Source organism: Aulostomus chinensis, chromosome 5 (genome assembly GCF_037954235.1).
Source record: "Aulostomus chinensis isolate RoL2024-O1b breed Wild chromosome 5, RoL_Achi_v1.0, whole genome shotgun sequence".
Taxonomy (NCBI): Eukaryota; Metazoa; Chordata; class Actinopteri; order Syngnathiformes; family Aulostomidae; genus Aulostomus; species Aulostomus chinensis.
In genome coordinates this window covers 6,371,341-6,389,739 of record NC_141324.1, presented here as the reverse complement: position 1 = coordinate 6,389,739, position 18,399 = coordinate 6,371,341, and the positions used below count along the sequence as shown (strand labels likewise).

The following is an 18,399-nucleotide window of genomic DNA, read 5'->3' as shown; positions in this document are numbered from 1 at the left end:
TACTTAGCTAGATAGCTGCTACAAATGTAATGTCTCCTGACATTACACATAGAATGGTATTTTAAAGATAACATAAGACGACATACACCTATATCAGACTTTCCTCCTCTTCTGTCCTTCGTTTGCTCTGTTGCGCAACTGAAGGCTTGGACCTTTTCATTTTTATGAAATGCAGGTAAAATATAAATAACTGCCTATCTTGATCAAAAGGCAGACTGGATGGGTCACAGATGCACATCAAACAGTGACCCATCCCCCACTCTCAGTGCACAAGGTACACATACAGGGGCAGGGCAAGGCAGGGCACCATCCATCCATCAATTTTTTCTGCTTATCCTGTTAAGGGTCATGGGGGGGCTGGAGCCTATCCCAGCAGCCTTCAGATGAGAGGCTGAGTACACCCTGGATGGGTCACCAGTCCATCACAGGGCCAACACATGAAGACAGACAATCATTCACAGTCAAAGCCACACCCACAGTCAATTTACAGTATCCAATTAGCCTTGTCCCCTCTTGCATGTATTTGGACTGTGGGAGTGAGCCGGAGTACCGCCATACCACCGTTCTGCCTGACAACTGATATAATACAGCAAAAATTTTAATCACGACAGTCAATGACAATTCTTCTTTCCTCTGAACGAGCTAACATAGCATTAGCATTGTCTGGCACTGGTGGATAAATGCCTCGACTGTTGGTTTTGTCACTGATAACTGAGCTGGGATGTTATAGACATGACAATATTGAGGCACAGCAGCAAGATCAGATGTCACACACATAGGCCTACACTGGTGGACAGTTAAAAAGTAGCAGTCATCAGTCATCCAGTAATTTGGCCAGGTGGATACCGTGCACTCCCAACAAGGCTGTGGCTGCTTTGCAGCATTTCTCTTGCGCTTAGTGACAGGCCAAGTGGGACCACTCTAATTTAAACTAGGTCCTGAAATACAAACCTCACAAATTTGCTGTGTGGAGGATAAATGGGAGTGAAAGAAAATGGAAAGGCATTCATGCCAACTCTGTATCTGGCTTGGACAATACCACTTTATTACTTTACAACTGAAAGTGGCGGAGAGCGTTGGGAGAGGTCTATATTATGGTGCCAATGTAATGATTGTTCAAAGACACTCTACCTTTGCTAAGAGGACAGCCATTATCAACCATGACTACAAAAACATAACCTCTGTGTCGGTATCTCAACCAGATGTGTGTATGGCGAGAGCTGAGGAGTCATAATACCACTGCCCCAACCATACAGCAAACTGCAGTGAATAGGCAACTTTGTTCATTGTGTGTTGGCCTTCTAAACATGTGGAACACATTACAGTGGTCAATCACAGCAATTACTCCACACATAAAACTAACCTTTTAGTCCTGACATGTAATAGTGGAAATACAAAACAGCAGAGTACGATTCTTCTCTGTAAACTTAAAATGGATATTGCCACATTTGGATTCCACAACCCCCACTGCATCTATATCTATATCTATATCTATATATATATATAGATATAGATATAGATATAGATAGATAGATAGATAGATATAATTGTCTTCCTCAGTTGCTCATTGCCAGACTGTTCTCAGATGATTACATGAGACCCCACAGCATTCTTCAGTCTCATCCCCCAGTTACAATTCTGCTGCCTGCGTCGGACCGTCCCTCCATGTTGCCTCCCTGGTAATCACCTCAGTCTTCTGTGTTTGATCACGAGCTGTGTTCCTGGTTCTTATTTGCCTTTCACCTGGGCTGCTTGGCACATTCCTGTGATGAATAGTGGTCCTTTGAGCTTAGCCTTTGTCTCCACGGTGGCTCAGCATGGTTCTGGACTCACGCTTCGTTTGCCTACATCTCTCAATAGTTCCTTAACTTGATTGCAGTTGCAGCTCAGGATCTAAATACTTGCTGCTCTCAGCTGTCATTGTAATATTTCCTGTTTCCCCTCTTAGCTGTGTTCCGCTCATCAGTATAGTAGTAAATCATTTCCAACTACATCTGCCTGGTATTGTGCTGAAGGTGCTCCACCTGTTACTGTAGATGTTAAGAGCTGAAGTTGATGTGGTTGTGACTTCACGATTCAGAGAGTGATTGAGGCCTTGTCCACGCAGAGATGAAAACTCTCATTTTGTCTTCCGTAAACACAGTATTGTCTCACAAAATGTTTATCCACACAAAACCTGTATCCACCAGAAACTGTTTATATCACCGGACAACATGACGCTATCAAAAGCAGTAGAGATAGCCTTCCAGCTGGAGTCGGCTGCTCTGTTAACATCCCGCCTAACGGCGTCGGACCCAGCCCCATCTCACCCCGCCCCATCTCACCCCGCTCCAATGGCTCAGACGGTAGCTCTTACTGCTCCATTCTCCGAGCCCGCCTCTCCCTCTGACGAGCTCAAGGTTAACGTTGCGGGACGCCGGGGCGCCATGGCATGTCAACACAGTGGAAAATGTGGTTCTTCATCACACTCCACGTGTGTGCCTGCCTGACCAGCCATGGGACAGAGGTGTCAACGTTGCGGTACATTGAACCACTTCTCCAAAGTGTGCTGCGCTGCGCCCGCCCCTACAAACCCCAAGTCTCGCTCATCCACTGCTTCGAGCCCAACCACCACCCACTCTGTGGGTTGTGCACTAAGCCATTTTAGTGGTGCGCAGTGGAGCTGGATGGCGTGTGTCTGTCGCTGCTGCTGGACACTGTGGCCTCCAGATCCCTTCTGAATGAATCCACGGTCCGTCTGCTCTTTCCCCGACAGACAATTAAGCCAGGTGCAGAGGCTTAACGGCTATGGATATGCTAAGATTGGCATGGTTGGTACTGCCACCTTTGCTGTACGCTACGGCTCCAGAACCCTCCCAGCGTTCACTTTTCAGGTGTCCCGCCATGGCGGCAACCTCCTCGGATCTGACCTGTTCTGTGCCCTGGACTTCCCCATCATGGACAACATGGGTGCCACCTTACTGACGGTGGCCACGCCCTGGCTGCACCACTGGCCTTCGCTGTTCGCCGGGCTGGGCTGCCTCACTGCCTTCAACCACCAGCTGCTCTTAGACCCGGCTGTCATCCAGCCTCTCCGCCGCCTGCCCCTCGCCCTGCGTGATGTTGTCACGGCCGAGCTGCAGAAACTCCTGGACGCTGGCATGATTGAGCGGATGGACATATCACCATGGATCTCCAACCTGGTGGTGGCACAGGAAAAGACGTGTGGCCTACTGCATCGACCTCCGGCAGGTGAACAAAGTGGTGATCCCAGATAAGTACCTGCTGCCCACAACAGAGGAGCTGTCGGCCAAGTTTCATGGCTCAGCGATCCTCTCCAAGCTTGACCTCCGCCAGGGCTACCTGCAGGTTCCCCTGCACCCAGAGAGCCGCAACCTCACTGCTTTTGTGTCACACATGGGGGTCTTCAGCTACACTCGCATGGCTTTTGGACTTAGCTCCGCCCCCAGCTGTTTCCAGAAAATCATGACCACTATCTTCGCTGGCATCCCAGGTGTAGTCGTGTACCTGGATGATATCGTGGGGCATGGAGCAACGTCAACCTTAGACGACAACCGCCTCTCCAAGGTGCTTGATGTGCTCACTGGGGAGAAATGCATCTTTTCTGCACCTGTCATCGTGTTCGTGGGGTTCCGTCTGACTGCCGATGGCCTCAGCCCACTGCACTCGAACGTCGATGCTATCCTGTGCCTGCCTGAGCCCTCCTGCCCTGTGCAACTGTCCTCATTCCTGGACATGACTGCATTCTATCTGCCTTTCCTTCTCCACTATTCGGAAACCACCGCACCGCTACGCACTCTCCTCAAACAGGATGTTCCCTGGTCTTGGACACCTGCGTGCTCCGCAGCAGTCTGTCAGCTGAAAGCTCAGCTCACCTCTCCTCCTGTGCTCACCCACTTTGATCTGCAGAGCCCCATGTTAGTGACTTGTGATGCATCTAACACCGCAGTGGGTGCCGTCCTGTCCCAGCTCCACGGGGAGACTGAACGTCCTGTGGCCTATGCCTCGAGGTCCCTCACCCCAACTGAGCAGAAATACTCTGTGGGGGAGAGGGAGGCACTGGCCTGCGTCTGGGCGTGTGAGCGGTGGCACATGTACCTATACGGGCAACACTTCACACTTTGGACCGACCACCAGGCACTTACAGCCCTGCGAGCTATGACTGGATCGGGACACAAACCACTATGCCTGTACCGGTGGTCAGAGAGGTTGCAAGCCTATAACTTCAATGTTTACACCTGGCAGGGACAATGTTGTGGCTGACCTGCTCTCCAGGGCCATGCCCTCCTCTGCGCCAGACACCACCCAAGATTGCTCAGAGCCAGAGTTAATTCTCTTGTTGCACGAGCCCCTCCAGAAGGTTGTCTTCCTGCAGAAGCTCCAGGCAGCATCCGCACAGGACCATGTGTTTATTGTTACGTCCGGTCTAGGAGACCCATAGCAACATGAATGCTCCCCTCTTTTCCCACTCCCAAGAACAGCCCGAGTCATGGCAATGAAGTCCAAACAAAGTGTATTTTTCTATATGTAGCTTCAGGTTGAGATCAAAACAACAAACAAAAACCATCTACGCCAGTAGGGTCTGACTTGTCAAACAAAAGAATAACGTGAACAAAAAGACAGGTATCTTACCTAACTCCCTAAACATAAACAAGAGAAAACAAAGCACAAACAAAAGAGCCTCTCACCCCTACGAACAAGCAAAACTGCGAACTGAAGGTCTCAGTAACAAAAAAGAACCACTAAACAAGCAACGTCATTTAATAAGGCCTGGTGCTGTTGGGAGCAGGGCTGAAGAGGAGAGGAAGGCCGCAAAGCCGGCGGCCCTTTTTCGTGCCCTTCTTCTGGACACAGGAAGCGAAGACCAGGGTGGCAGCACCACCCACAGGCGAGGAGGACCAGCAGCACAGGAACAGCACCTGGAATGACACCTAGTGGTGGTAGCACCACCTATATGTGAGAGGCGACAACCATGAAATACACACCACCACATACGCATGACCACAGGGTCATAACATTATTCAGCTCCACACTTTTATCCAGGAGGGTTGGCCCGCCAAGGTGCCAGAGGAGCTACCGCCTTTCCACCATGTCAAAGAAGACCTTTCTTGCTGGAATGATGACTCTGTCGCAAGGGGGCTGTGTGCTGTGATCCCCAGTGCCTTAAGACCACGCATCTTAGCCATGGTTCACAAGGGTCACCTAGGCATTGTGAGGGTTAAACAGCGCTGCAGGGGTCTGGTTTGGTGGCCAGGCATTGACAGAGACATTGAGACAATGGTGAAGGACTGTACTGCTTGCCTCACCAGTAGTAAGACGGGCCTGCCACCACCTCCACCTTTGCAGCCCCGACCATGGCCAGCGACACCATGGACCCACATTCAGGTGGACATCTGCGGTGAGCTTCATAACACCCCTCATCACCAACGTTTCCTCCTGGTAGCCTATGATCTCCATTCCAAATGGCCTGAAGTTCTTCCTGTGGGGTCTTTAACCACCAAGGCGGTCACTTCCTCTCCTCCCTGTTTGCCCGCTAGGGTGTGCCTGACGCATTACCACCGATAACAGCCCCCAGTTCATCTCAGCTGACTTTGCTTCCTTCTGCAGGTCCACATCAGAACTGCCCTGTACCACCCGCTGGCCAACGGGGGGGGGGGGGGGGGGGGGTGGGGGGGTGGAAAGGTTTAACCAGACCCTCAAGAACAGGCTGAGAGCACTCCTGGCTGATGGCCTCCCATTTCAGCAGTGTTGCAGAACACCTTGCTACACTACAGGGTGACACCACAAACCACAACAGGTAATTCTCCAGCCCTCCTGATGCTGGGCCGTGAACTCCAGCTTCCCCTAGATTGACTATGGCCTCCCAGGCAAGATAATCTGGCAGCGAAGCCCTCTCCCAGCGACACAGTAGCAGCAACATCGTATGAAGCAGCGCTACGACAGGGTGCGTCGGGTGAGATGCCCCACACTCGAAGTGTCAGACTGGGTCCGTATCCGTCGACCCAATCGGTCCCACAAGCTGCTTTCCCTCTGGTCCTCACCACAGCAGATCACAGCACAGTTGGGACTGGCTACCCTCTGTCTGACTGATGGCTCCCGTTGGCATGCTAGCCGCCTTAAACAGGTCACGCCACCATCTGCCCAGGACCAGGCCACTGCACTTTAAGTCACAGTACCTGAAGTCACTGCCGAAAAGTACGGACGTCACTGAGACATATGAATGGCCGCTGATACAAATAAACCACAGTGAGCACACAGCAGTTGTCCTTGCATTCTTGGTTATAACAGGAACCACAAATCCAGTATATTTTACCGTCATGGTCATCCAGAGAAGAGTTTCAGATCCAGTGTGTTTGGACGATGTATTAATTGAAGAAATTGAATGGAATGGAAATACTTCAAGTCTCATTTTTAGTCGTAACTCATTTACGATAGCTTACCTCCAGGCCCTAAATCGGAATTTTTGAATATCTGAAAACTGATTGCGAGCATTTTCCCAAGCAACTCCAGTTATCCAGTCAATGTCTTTGAATGTGATTACACAGGAAACAAAGAGTAAGAGACGAAACAACAATGATGATTCCACAGTGGTAAAGTGATGGATAGAATTTATGTTTCTGTTGAAACTCTCCTGAAAAGACTTTCACAAATAAATTCTCGAAAAGCCTCACTGTTTGCTTGCAACCAGACAGTTGATGGTCTGTGGCTGAGAATGGCCTTACGTGGATGAATCATGTCCAGATTTAGCATCAGCTCAAATTTCTGTAGTGGTTAAATATGAGACGAGAAGTCCTTTATATGTGAAGTGAACTTCACACCCACACATCCTTTACTCATTTCTATTTTAACAGTTAAAGTTGTCAGAGTTCTGCTTCCTTTATTGTTTGATTGTGTCATGTGCTAAATGTACTGGATTCAATAAAAAATGTTCAACTACATGAGGGTAGAGCTTCTAGAGTATTGAATCCAAACAAGCCTGTCAAAAAGTGGAGTGACAGGATGTTGAGGTGCGAATGGGGGTGAGTCCGAATCAGAATATCATTTCAGAAAGGCATGGAGAATGAGAATGACTGGAATTATTTCCATCACTCAAATATATATTGTGTATATTTCAGTCATTATTTTGAAATAACTGTAAGGGTGGTACAAACCTAAAAGTAGTTTGCGATACCCCAGTAAACCCAGAGGAGAAGAAGAGGAAGCTCTTCTACAGTCCCTCTTCCCCTCCCCGCTGAAGAATTTCCCACTCACTGAGACAGGCTGTGTTGCAGCTGAGCTGCTGGGATTGGATCTTATCTCATGTGTAAGTTATAGGTCAGCAGAAAGCTAAGAAACTGTTGTCTTTGCTGAATGTTATCTATTATCATACTAAAAGGAAAACATGCACCACCCTGCCAGGTATACCAATACAAAAGGCATCTGAATCCTGTTTACATTTTACATATTCCACTTAAGTCACAATACAGGCTGACTTAGCCTGTTAGCATTCTTAATGGACTACGGGAATGAGGTTCCTGAAAAATTTCAGAAGATTTAAAACCAGCTTCTACCTGAGCCAAAAAACTGAGAAGATACTGATAGTTTCAAATACTGCTACAGGTAGTTTCAAATAATACCAGAAGTTATTAAATTATTTAAGTCTGCAATTCATGTGGAATAATAATGAAATATTGTAATAACAAATATACAGAATTTCCCCCTGGGATTAATAAAGTATTCTGATTCTGATTCTGATTCTGATTTCATTATTTTTCTACATAATGGTTTTTAAAAAAGTCGTGTGCTGGTGAAAAGTTTAACATATTCAGGTACTCTGTAGTAGAAGTGACATACCATTTTAAAATTAAATGGTGAACTTTGATCATATCTAGGGTCATATGGTCTTTTACTTACACATTTTATGTAGCACAGTGAGTTATATTCACAGCTTTCTGAAAGTGAATATCATAAGCTTACAGTGAGTGTTAGACTTTAAGAGAGCAAGAGAGCATTTGAAGGTCAATGTGGAGCTGTGTTGTAATTATGGTAAAGGAGTTTTTAACCTTTGAACCAATTATATATATATATATATATATATATATATATATATATATATATATATATATATATATATGTATAGATATAAAACATTACACACACACACATATATAAGGGCTATATATAATATTTATAGTCAAGATTAAATGAATTTAATGTTATTGAAGGAACAGAAACTGAATAGCTAGCTTTAACATGTATGATTTAAACTAATCCAACATTCATTTGTATTTTGATTGTGAAGGCGTTTTTAAAAAAAAGTGACATCCTGTATTACCCACACCCACGACTGGTTTTATATCAACGTACAGATAATGTCATTCCAGCAAACCACTATTGGGAAGAGAGACAGCAGAGAAAAATATGGAGATATAGACTGTGCCTCCCATTGGTCATTATAGGAAATGTATTATCTCCAAATGACCAACAAATTGGATGAGCTCACAGCACTGGCAAACCATCAGCATGAATACAGACAGAGCTGCTTGTTGTGTTTTACAGAGACATGGTTGAATGAGAATATACTGTCCTGTACTGTAGATAAATCTTTGAGATAGATGACTTAGACAGGTGAGAGACTCGCACTGAACAGACAGAGGATGGAAGAGGTCTTGAAGTCAATGTTAAGTTCAAGTGGTGTAACAGGAGACATGTAACTAAGAGAGCATTCATGGCAGGAGATAGAGACAGAGAGCAGGTGAGATCCAAGGGACACTTCCCTAATACGCATCACATACTGTACAGCCACATGAAACCGGAAATACAATTTCCCTCAGTCAACAAGGCAATGGGCCCAAACAACATCAACCCAAGGATTAATTTGTGTGCAGAAGAGTTTGTAAGGGCACTGTAACTCTTTTTCTGATACTCTCAAGGCTGGTGAAGATACCCCAGTTGTCAAAAACCTTCTGCACAGTTCCAGTGCCACGGTGGAAACATCCAAGTATTCTCAGTGACAACAGGCTGGGGGTATTGACTTATTGAGGCCCCTGCTGATAGGCCCTCTGCAATTCACAGATCAGGGTCAAATGGGTGTAGATGACTCACACATGGGGAAAAGTTAGGATGATTCTAAGGGCCCACAGCTGACAGGGTGCCCAAATGAAAAATTTTAAAAAGGTACAATATTTTTTAGTCAGGGTGGCACGGTAGTGCAGTGGTTAGTACTGTCGCCTCACAGCAAGGTTCTGGGTTGATTAGGCACACCTGTCCAATTGCTCGTTAACGCAAATTACTAATTAGCCAATCACATGGCAGCAACTCAATGCATTTAGACATGTAGATATGGTCAAGATGAACTGCTGCAGTTCAAACCGAGCATCAGAATGAGGAAGAAAGGTGATTTAAGAGACTTTGAACATGGCATGGTTGTTGGTGCCAGATGGGCTGGTCTGAGTATTTCAGAAACTGCTGATCTACTGGGATTTTCACGCACAACCATCTCTAGGGTTTACAGAGAATGGTTCCAAAAAGAGAAAATATCCTGTGAGCGGCAGTTCTGTGGGCGAAAATGCCTTGTTGATGCCAGAGGTCAGAGGAGAATGGCCAGACTGGTTCGAACTGATAGAAAGGCAACAGTAACTCAAATAACCACTCGTTGCAACCAAGGTATGCAGAAGAGCATCTCTGAACGCACAACACGTCGAACCTTGAGGCAGATGGGCTACAGCGGCAGAAGACCACACCGGGTGCCACTCCTGTCAGCTAAGAAAAGAAAACTGAGGCTACTATTCGCACAGGCTCACCAAAATTCAACATCAAAAGATTGGAAAAACATTGCCTGGTCTGATGTGTCTTGATTTCTGCTGCGACATTCCAATGGTAGGGTCAGAATTTGACGTCAACAACATGAAAGCATGGATCCATCCTACCTTGTATCAACGATTCAGGCAGGTGGTGGTGGTGTAATGTGTGGGGGATATTTTCTTGGCACACTTTGGGCCTCTTAGTACCAATTGAGCATTGTTGCAACGCCACAGCCTACTTGAGTATTGTTGCTGACCATGCTCATCCCTTGATGACCACAGTGTACCTATCTTCTGATGGCTACTTCCAGCAGGATAATGTGCCAGGTCATACATCTCGAATCATCTCAGACTGGTTTCTTGAACATGACAATGAGTTCACTGGACTCAAATGGCCTCCACAGTCACCAGATCCCAATCCAATAGAGCACCTTTGGGATGTTGTGGAATTGGAGATTCGCATGATGGATGTGCAGCCGACAAATCTGCAGCAACTGCGTGATGCTATCATGTCCATATGGACCAAACTCTCTGAGGAATGTTTCCAGCACCTTGTTGAATCTATGCCACAAAGGATTAAGGCAGTTCTGAAGGCAAAGGCAAGGCAAGGCAATTTTATTTGTATAGCCCGTTTTCACAAACAGTTTGTCTCAAAGGGCTTCACAGGGCATCATAACAACATCCTCTGCCCTTAGACCCTCACATCGACTGAGGAAAAAGTCCATAGAAAACCCTTTTAACAGGGAAAAATCTGAGAAACCTCAGGGTGAGCAACAGAGGAGGGATCCCTCACCCAGGACGGACAGACGTGCAGTAGATGTTGCTACAGACAAGAAAACAGTTTACAATGCAAAATGTGGGAAACATGGAAATGTTAACAGTCCAAAAGGGGGTCCTACCCGGTACTAGCAAGATGTACCTAATAAAGTGGCCAGTGAGTGTACATCAGAGGTCTGATATCCATCACCCCACCACCACCACCACCCCCTGCATAAAATGGTACAGCCCTGCCTGAGTGGCGCTAGTTAGTGATGTTGCTACTGCCACAACAGTCAGACAGGAGTTGGGCACATAGTGTGCTAAAATTTTTGCCATGAACACCATCCAGCCCCTTTCCTTGTGGAGAAGCTCTGAGTCATGTAAGTGGCCTGGATTACAGACTGTTTAATTGGGAGGTCCAAGCACTTCTGTTTGCAGTCCATACTGTCACATATGGAATACTGGTGTACACCTGAGAGCAGTACTGAGACCATTGTTGTTTTACCATTTACAAATCCAACTTATGGTACAACTCTAGATCATTCCATTTGCCAATTTTCAGATGATTCTGCTGTTGTGGGCTTCATCAGCAAGAATGATGAGGACAGCAGCGAGAGTGGAGGTAGAGGCAGATAGCAGGGTCAAAGACAGAATAATCCTGAGAAACCCCTCCCATCCTATGATAAACTGTGGCAGAAAGGGGGCACCTTCAGCCAGAGGCTAGCTCTTTCTTGGTGCAAACATGCTGGAGAGTAGTGGCAGCAAGTGGCCCTTCAGCCAAAAAAATGACCTGCCAGATGATTAGACTAGTCAGGAGAATGTAAAGAAATACAACATATTTAAAAAATCAGACAGAAAATCTTAAAAATGCTCTTTAATTAAAAACTTTATTTTCCAAACAAAAATTTCTTCAGTCTTGCTTATTTTGATTGATCTGGATCGTGAATAAACACGTCAAAGGTTCAGCATGAATGCTCACAAAAAAAAAAAAAAAACAGGCCCGGCATTGTTCAATGGACAGGACTTAGTGCTGAAATTGCAAACTACTGAGTTGTTTCAAACATCGTCAAATAATTCAAACATAGGCTTTTATAGGCGATAACATGAAACATTTCAAACAGGTTTCCATTTTAATCATTTAAGCACATCCTCATATTGAAAACAGTAAAACACAACTTATTTCAAACATAGGCCTATGACTGAATACATAGAACGCAAGTTTAAAAGATAGCCTGTCAAGTCATTCAGAACTGTGTTGGCATAAATATAGCCAAGTCAGTTTTATTTATATAGCACCAAATCACAACAAAATTTATCTCATGACACTTTACAAGTACCACACTCTTTCTATGAATTTACATCCAACAATTATCCATGAGCAAACACATCCTGCAACAGCGGCGACAAAAACCTTCCTTTTAACAGGCAGGAATGTCGAGCAGATCCAGGCTCAATGGGGACAGCCTTCTTCTTTGGCCGGTTGGGGGGAAAGAGAGCAGGAGAGCGGGGCAGAGACAAAGACAGATCATGGAGAGAGACAGATATACAGAAGGACAGACCGCATGTTCTGGACACTCGGGTGAAGAGAGGAGCTGAGCTGTCAACTGATCAACATCTGGTGGTGAGTTGGATCAGATGGCAGGGGAAGACGCCACGCAGACCCGGCAGGCCCAAATGAGTAGAGAGGGTTTGTTGGGAAAGCCTTGGAGAAGAACCAGTCAGAACGATCTTTAACTCCCAACACCAGCAGAGCTTTGACCACGTCCCGGGGGCGGTGGGGGGACATTGAGTCCGAATGGGCCATGTTCCGCTCTGCCATTGTCGAGGCGGCTGCTGTGAGCTGTGCAAGGCTGCTGGGGCCGGTCGCAGCGGTAACCCCCGAACCCGCTGGTGGACACCAGACGTGAGAGGAGCCGTCAGGCTGGAGAAGGAGGCTTTCAGGTCATGGCTGGCCTGTGGGTCTCCAGAGGCAGCCGACCGGTACCGGCAGGCCAAACGGTGTGCAGCTGTGGCGGTCGCCAAGGCAAAAACTTGGGCGTGGGAAGAGTTCGGTGAGGCCATGGAGAACGACTATTAGTCGGCTCCGAAAAGTTTCTGGCAAACCGTCCGTTGCCTCAGGGGGGGAAGGCAGCAACTTGCCCACACTGTTTACAGTGGGGGCGGGAGGCTGCTGACGTCAACTGGGGAGATAATTGTGCGGTGGAAGGAATACTTTGAGGAACTCCCCAATCCCACCAATACATACTCCATGGAGGAGGCAGAGTTTGGGGAGTGCTTGGGGGGTTAGGGTTAGGGGGGGTCATCCAATCTCCGGGGCAGAAGTCGCTGGGGCAGTTAAGCAACCGTGGCAGGTGGCAGAGCCCCGGGGGTGGATGAGATCCGCCCTGGGTATCTCAAGGCTCTGGTTGTTGTGGGGCTGTCTTGGCTGACACGTCTCTGCAACATTGTGTGGACATCAGGGGCAGTGCCTTTGACGTGGCAGACCGTGGTCCCCGTCTTTAAGAAAGGGGACCAGAGGGTGTGTTCCAACTATCGGGGGATCACACTCAGCCTCCCTGGTAAGGTCTATGCCAGGGTACTGGAGAGGAGGGTCGGGGCGATAGTCGAACCTCAGATTGAGGAGGAGCAGTTTGGTTTTTGTCCCGGCCATGGAACCGTGGATCAGCTCTTCACCCTTGCTAGGGTGCTGGAGGGGGCATGGGAGTTTGCCCAACCAGTCCACATGTGTTTTGTGGACTTGGAGAAGGCTTTCAACCTTGTTCCCAGGAACATCCTGTGGGGGGTACTCCGGGAGTATGGGGTGGATGGCACTTTACAAAGGGCCGTTCGGTCATTCTACCGGAGGAGTGACAGTCTGGTCCGCGTGGCCGGTAGTAAGTCAGACTTGGTCCCAGTAAGGGTTGGACTCCGCCAAGGCTGCCCTTTGTCACCGGTTCTGTTCATAACTTTTATGGACAGAATTTCTAGGCACAGCCGGGTGGAGGGGGTCGTCTCTGCAGTTTGCGGATGACGTAGTCCTCTTAGCGCCATCGGGCCACGACCTCCAGCTCTTGTTGGGACAGTTTGCAGCCGAATGTGAAGCGGCTGGGATGAGAATGAGCACCTCCAAGTCTGAGGCCATGGTCCTCAGCCGGAAAAGGGTGGTTTGCCCACTCCGGGTCGGGGGGGGGGGGGGGGGTCTTACCTCAGGTGGAAGAGTTTAAGTATCTCAGGGTCTTGTTCACAAGTGAGGGTAAGATGGAGCGGAAGATTGACAGGCGGATTGGGGCGGCGTCTGCAGTGATGCTAAACCAGTCTGTTGTGGTGAAGAGGGAGCTTAGCCAGAAGGCGAGGCTCTCGATTTACCGGTCAATCTACGTTCAGAGTGGCTGGGCTCTCCCTTAGAGATAGGGTGAGAAGCTCAGTCATTCGGGAGGGGCTCAGAGTAGAGCTGCTGCTCCTCCATGTCGAGAGGAGCCACTTGAGGTGATTCGGGCATCTGGTGAGGATGCCTCCTGGACGCCTCCCTCGGGAGGTTTTCCAGGCATGCCCAACCGGGAGGAGGCCCCGAGGCCAACCCAGGACACGCTGGAGGGATTATATCTCACGGCTGGCCTGGGAACGCCTCGGGATTTCCCCAGAAGAGCTGGTTTAAGTGGCTGGGGAGAGGGCAGTCTCGGCTTCCTTGCTGAGACTGCTGCCCCCGCGACCCGGACCAACCGGATAAAGCGGAGGAGGAGGACAACGATGACGTAATGCTTAAGTTATTCTTGGATTTCCAATTAATCAGGATGGCCTATTTTGCAATGCTTAGAGCAGTGAGGAGTGTAGGATTTGTTTATATTAACATTAGTGAGGTCACCTAGCAGACAAAGTGAGGGGGAGGAGGGGATGGGGTACCCTAACCACCGTGATAGGTCTTTACAAAACCCCTGCCAAAATTTATTCACAGGTGTACAAGCCAAATAGCATGCAGATAGCAGTCTGGTGAGCCAGACGCACAATTTGGACAAATGTTTGTTTGTGTGAGGCCCATCTGGAACATCCTTCATCCAGTACAGTGTGTTCTGTGGAGAACCTTGTAATTTATTAATTGTAGGTTACCACTCCGAATCATTCTAAATGTGTTGGAGCAGATTTGTATCCAAAAGTTTGGGTGTGGATTGATCGACAGATCTTTCTCCCATTTGGAGGAAGGAATAGAGATGATAAGTTCTATTGTAGAAACTATTGAGTTAATTTTAGACAGTAATTTAGGGGGTGAAAGCTGTAAAAAAAATCTGTTATTCTGGGTGGAAGCTCTAAGTCCAACTGGATCAGGTCAAACCGTGCCTGTATTATAGATTTTAGCTTAAGATATTCCAGAAATTTATTTTTGTTCATACCATAATTTGCTGTAATTTGGTTAAATTCTATGAATTTGTTGTCTTGGATGATATGCTCTAGATTTTTAATCCCTTTATCGACCCATGCAGCAAAATGTGTTGATTTTTTTTATTTTGCAGAATGTCAGGATTGTTCCAGATAGGTGTGAGCCTGCAAGGGGTGTTAGCCCATTGCTTTTGAGAAATTCCCACCAGGCTATGAGGGTGTTGCTGATGCTAATATACTTAAAGCAGCTGTGATGCTTGATAACAGGGCTGATAAAAGGGAGATCAGAGATTTGGATTTCTTTGCAGAATGTTTATTCAATATCGAGCCATGCTTGGTCTCATGAGTTTGGTTTCAACCATTTTAGTATATATTGCAATCTATTGGCCAAGTTGTAATTATAAAAATTTGATAGTTCCAAGCCACCAAAGTCTTTACTCTTTTGTAAAGCCTATAAGCTTATATGTGGTGGTTTAGCTTTCCAGAGAAATTTGGAGACGTTAGAGTCGAATGTTTTGAACCAAGTCCGGGGAGGCTGGGTCGGAACCATTGAGAAAAAGTAGTTGATTTTTGGCGAGAACATCATTTTCACTGTTTTTATTCTTCCCATAAGTGATATGGGTAGTGTTCTCCACAGGGTGAGGTCGTCCTCAATTTCTTTAATTAGGGCGGTATGATTTAGCCGTGTCAAGTCAGAAAGTTTGGCAGAGATGTTGATGCCCAGGTATTTAATGTTTCCTGGCTGTAGTGGTGCGGCGAGCGTACTCTGGAAACCTGAGTTAATGGGTAGGACAGTTGACTTGCTCCAATTAAAAGAGTAGTAAGAAATGGTTGAGAATTTATCAATGAGTGCTATTGTTTCAGGGAGAGATGATTGTGCATTTTGTAGGAAAAGTAATTCATCATTAGCATAAAGGCTTATCTTATGGTTCACATTTGTTGTATCAATTCCCTTGATGTTTTTGTTTTGCCGGACTGCAGCTGCGAGTGGCTCTATGAATATAGCAAAAAGGGAAAGGGAAAGTGGACAACTCTGGCCAGTCATTTAGCCTTTTACGATCCTTTGTCCAAGAACATGTGGTCACTTGAATTCAGGCTTTGAAAAGGGGTGTTAGGCCTCACAGGCCGAAAGCCTTCTTCAACTGGACTAATTGTCACATCTCTGAATTAATCTCTTGGTCTGGTTGAGTTGGCACAACATTCCCCCCATTGCACAGGAGGATGTGGGGCAGACCACAGTCTTCTGGGCAACCCAATAGCCAACAGTCCAGAGATTGTTCTTGAGATTTGACAGTCCATGGGTTTCTGGGAGAAAGAGACTAATAGTCCAATCTACATCCTGGGGATTGAAAGGGGTGTGTACAGTCCATATAGTTCGTACAGTTCATGGCTGGAGGCTAGCATGCTAGGCATTCCTGGGCAGAGCTAGACATCTCTGGGCAGAGAACTGCGAACTATTAACTTGTACAGAAACAAAAACAAACATGGATACAATACATTAAGGCACTTGCATGAGGCACTAACCATTGTGTATTCCTTCGCTACCTTTGGATTATCGATATTTAAATCAATATGTCATTCATTGTATACCTGAGTAGACAGTGAGAGCAAAGAGGTAGAGAAAGGAAGGACAGAGGTTAGAGGCTATGTTATCTCTTTCCAGAGAAGGGTTCCTGACCTCGGTGCAAAGTGTGGGATGGACCTGATGGAGACGTCCAGTAGGGCCTGGAGTTTCTTAATGTATTTGTCCATGATAAACGACCTGATTGCCGTCATGACCCAACCACTGAGGAGGAGACTGATGATAATCAACCCTCACCGATGGTGAGTTTGTGACCTCTGATCGCATCCAGGATCTCAGTCTTAGAGTGATCTCTGTCAGGATTGAGATGGTGGAGGTTCATATCGCCGGTGTGTACAGTGGCTCCCTGACGAACCATCAGAAACACTGGTTGCTTGGGTAGAGTCAAGGTCATTGCTGTGTCATGGCGGTTGTCGAATATTAACATCGAGGACGTAAGTGTGTTTAGCCGTCGATTGTCCGCTCTTGCTACATTCGTCTTGTGGTAGGAGAGTATTTGTAGACTGAGTCTGAGTCCTATTTTAATGTACTTGGGATGTACAAAAATAGGGATTGCGCTGCCGAGACTATATGCCAGGTGGAGTTGGGAGGATTGCACCGCAGTGGTCGTAGCGGATTGGAGAGTTTTTTCTACCAATCCTGACGAGACCATGGACGAGGGAATCATACCACCGCTCAGGCTAATTCCTCTGTGGAGGCCCTGCTTTAAGTCTTTGACTTTCTGCAGGTAGGTGATATCCTCCTTGACAACCTGCATAAGGCATGCAATGGTTTGCTACAGACTGTTGGTGGTGGTCGATGATCAGCGAGCGGCGTTATGGGGTCGGTGCCAGCGTCACGCCCTTGGAGCGGCATGAGCATTGGGAGGAGTCCTCTAGACTCCTCGATAGTGGCGACCCGTCCGCTGCAAGCTGTCAGACCGTGACCTGAGTTAAGGGGCCTCTGTGTTTTCACCTGTGCCCAAATGAGTCCCTGTCTGTAGTCGATAAGGGGTGTCAACCGATCCAGGAGATCCTGGCCGATGAGCAGCGGTTCGGTGTCAGACATGCAGACATAAATGGGGTGCACGAGGTTCATTGCCTGGAAAGCAATGTCGATCCATACCCGCTGTGTGATACATGAACTATCCTGCGTGTAGCTAGTGATATTCACGTCGCGGGGTTGGATCTTTAGAGTCTTCCCAAGGTGACGTGTCTCATTGAGGAGCTCTTCAAACATGCTAGCGCTCATCAGGCAAATTTCCGAACCTGTATCTAGCAGGGCGGGGGTGTTGATACAACCCCCCACCTCCACTGAGGTATAGATGCCTCAAGCATTGCCCTGCTGGGCAAGGCTGCCGAGGAATGTCATGGACGGTGGGTTAGGTGTGTCAGGTGCTTTCATGTCAGGCAGGGAGCTCTGTTCCTTCCCCAACCCTACAACTCCTGGCTTAGTCTGGACAATGAGGTTTTGGGGTCCGGCTCCTCCTTAGACCTCGGCAGGTCCGGTGGGTACGAAGGACTCCCAAACTGTTTCATCGCCTTTGAAATACACCTCATATTTAAAGCCTCCACGTCTGATCCTTCCCCGTTGGGAACTGGATTGACCGGAGCTTTATTTTTAGACCTATTGTCATGCCCCTTAGCCTTAGGTTGGGTTCTTTCCTTCGGAGGTGGGCCATTTGACCACCTGGGCTTGCTTGACTCTGTCGGAGGCGGGCAGGCCCCGCTCCCTTGGGTTGGCTATCTGCTCTGCTGGCGAGGTTGCCAGCGTCCTTGGGCGGCTCGGCGAGCCTGCGGTACCTCATCGCCTTCTAGGCCCAGGTCATCCTGGTTGGAGGCCTGGATCCCCAAGACGCGTGGAGTGTTTTCAAACCTCCGATGGGCGGGGTTTCGTGTTTCCCACGCCATCTGTGCGTACTTTTTAGCTTGCACAGTGGTGAAGTTG

At 47.6% G+C, this 18,399-nt stretch overlaps 1 protein-coding gene across 1 annotated transcript in view; it reads left to right on the top strand.

Moving 5' to 3' along the window:
* LOC147260985 (cysteine-rich secretory protein LCCL domain-containing 1-like) overlaps positions 1-18,399 on the top strand; it is a 52,180-nt gene that overhangs the window by 6,253 nt on the left and 27,528 nt on the right. The gene's annotated exons all lie outside the window — the stretch shown is intronic.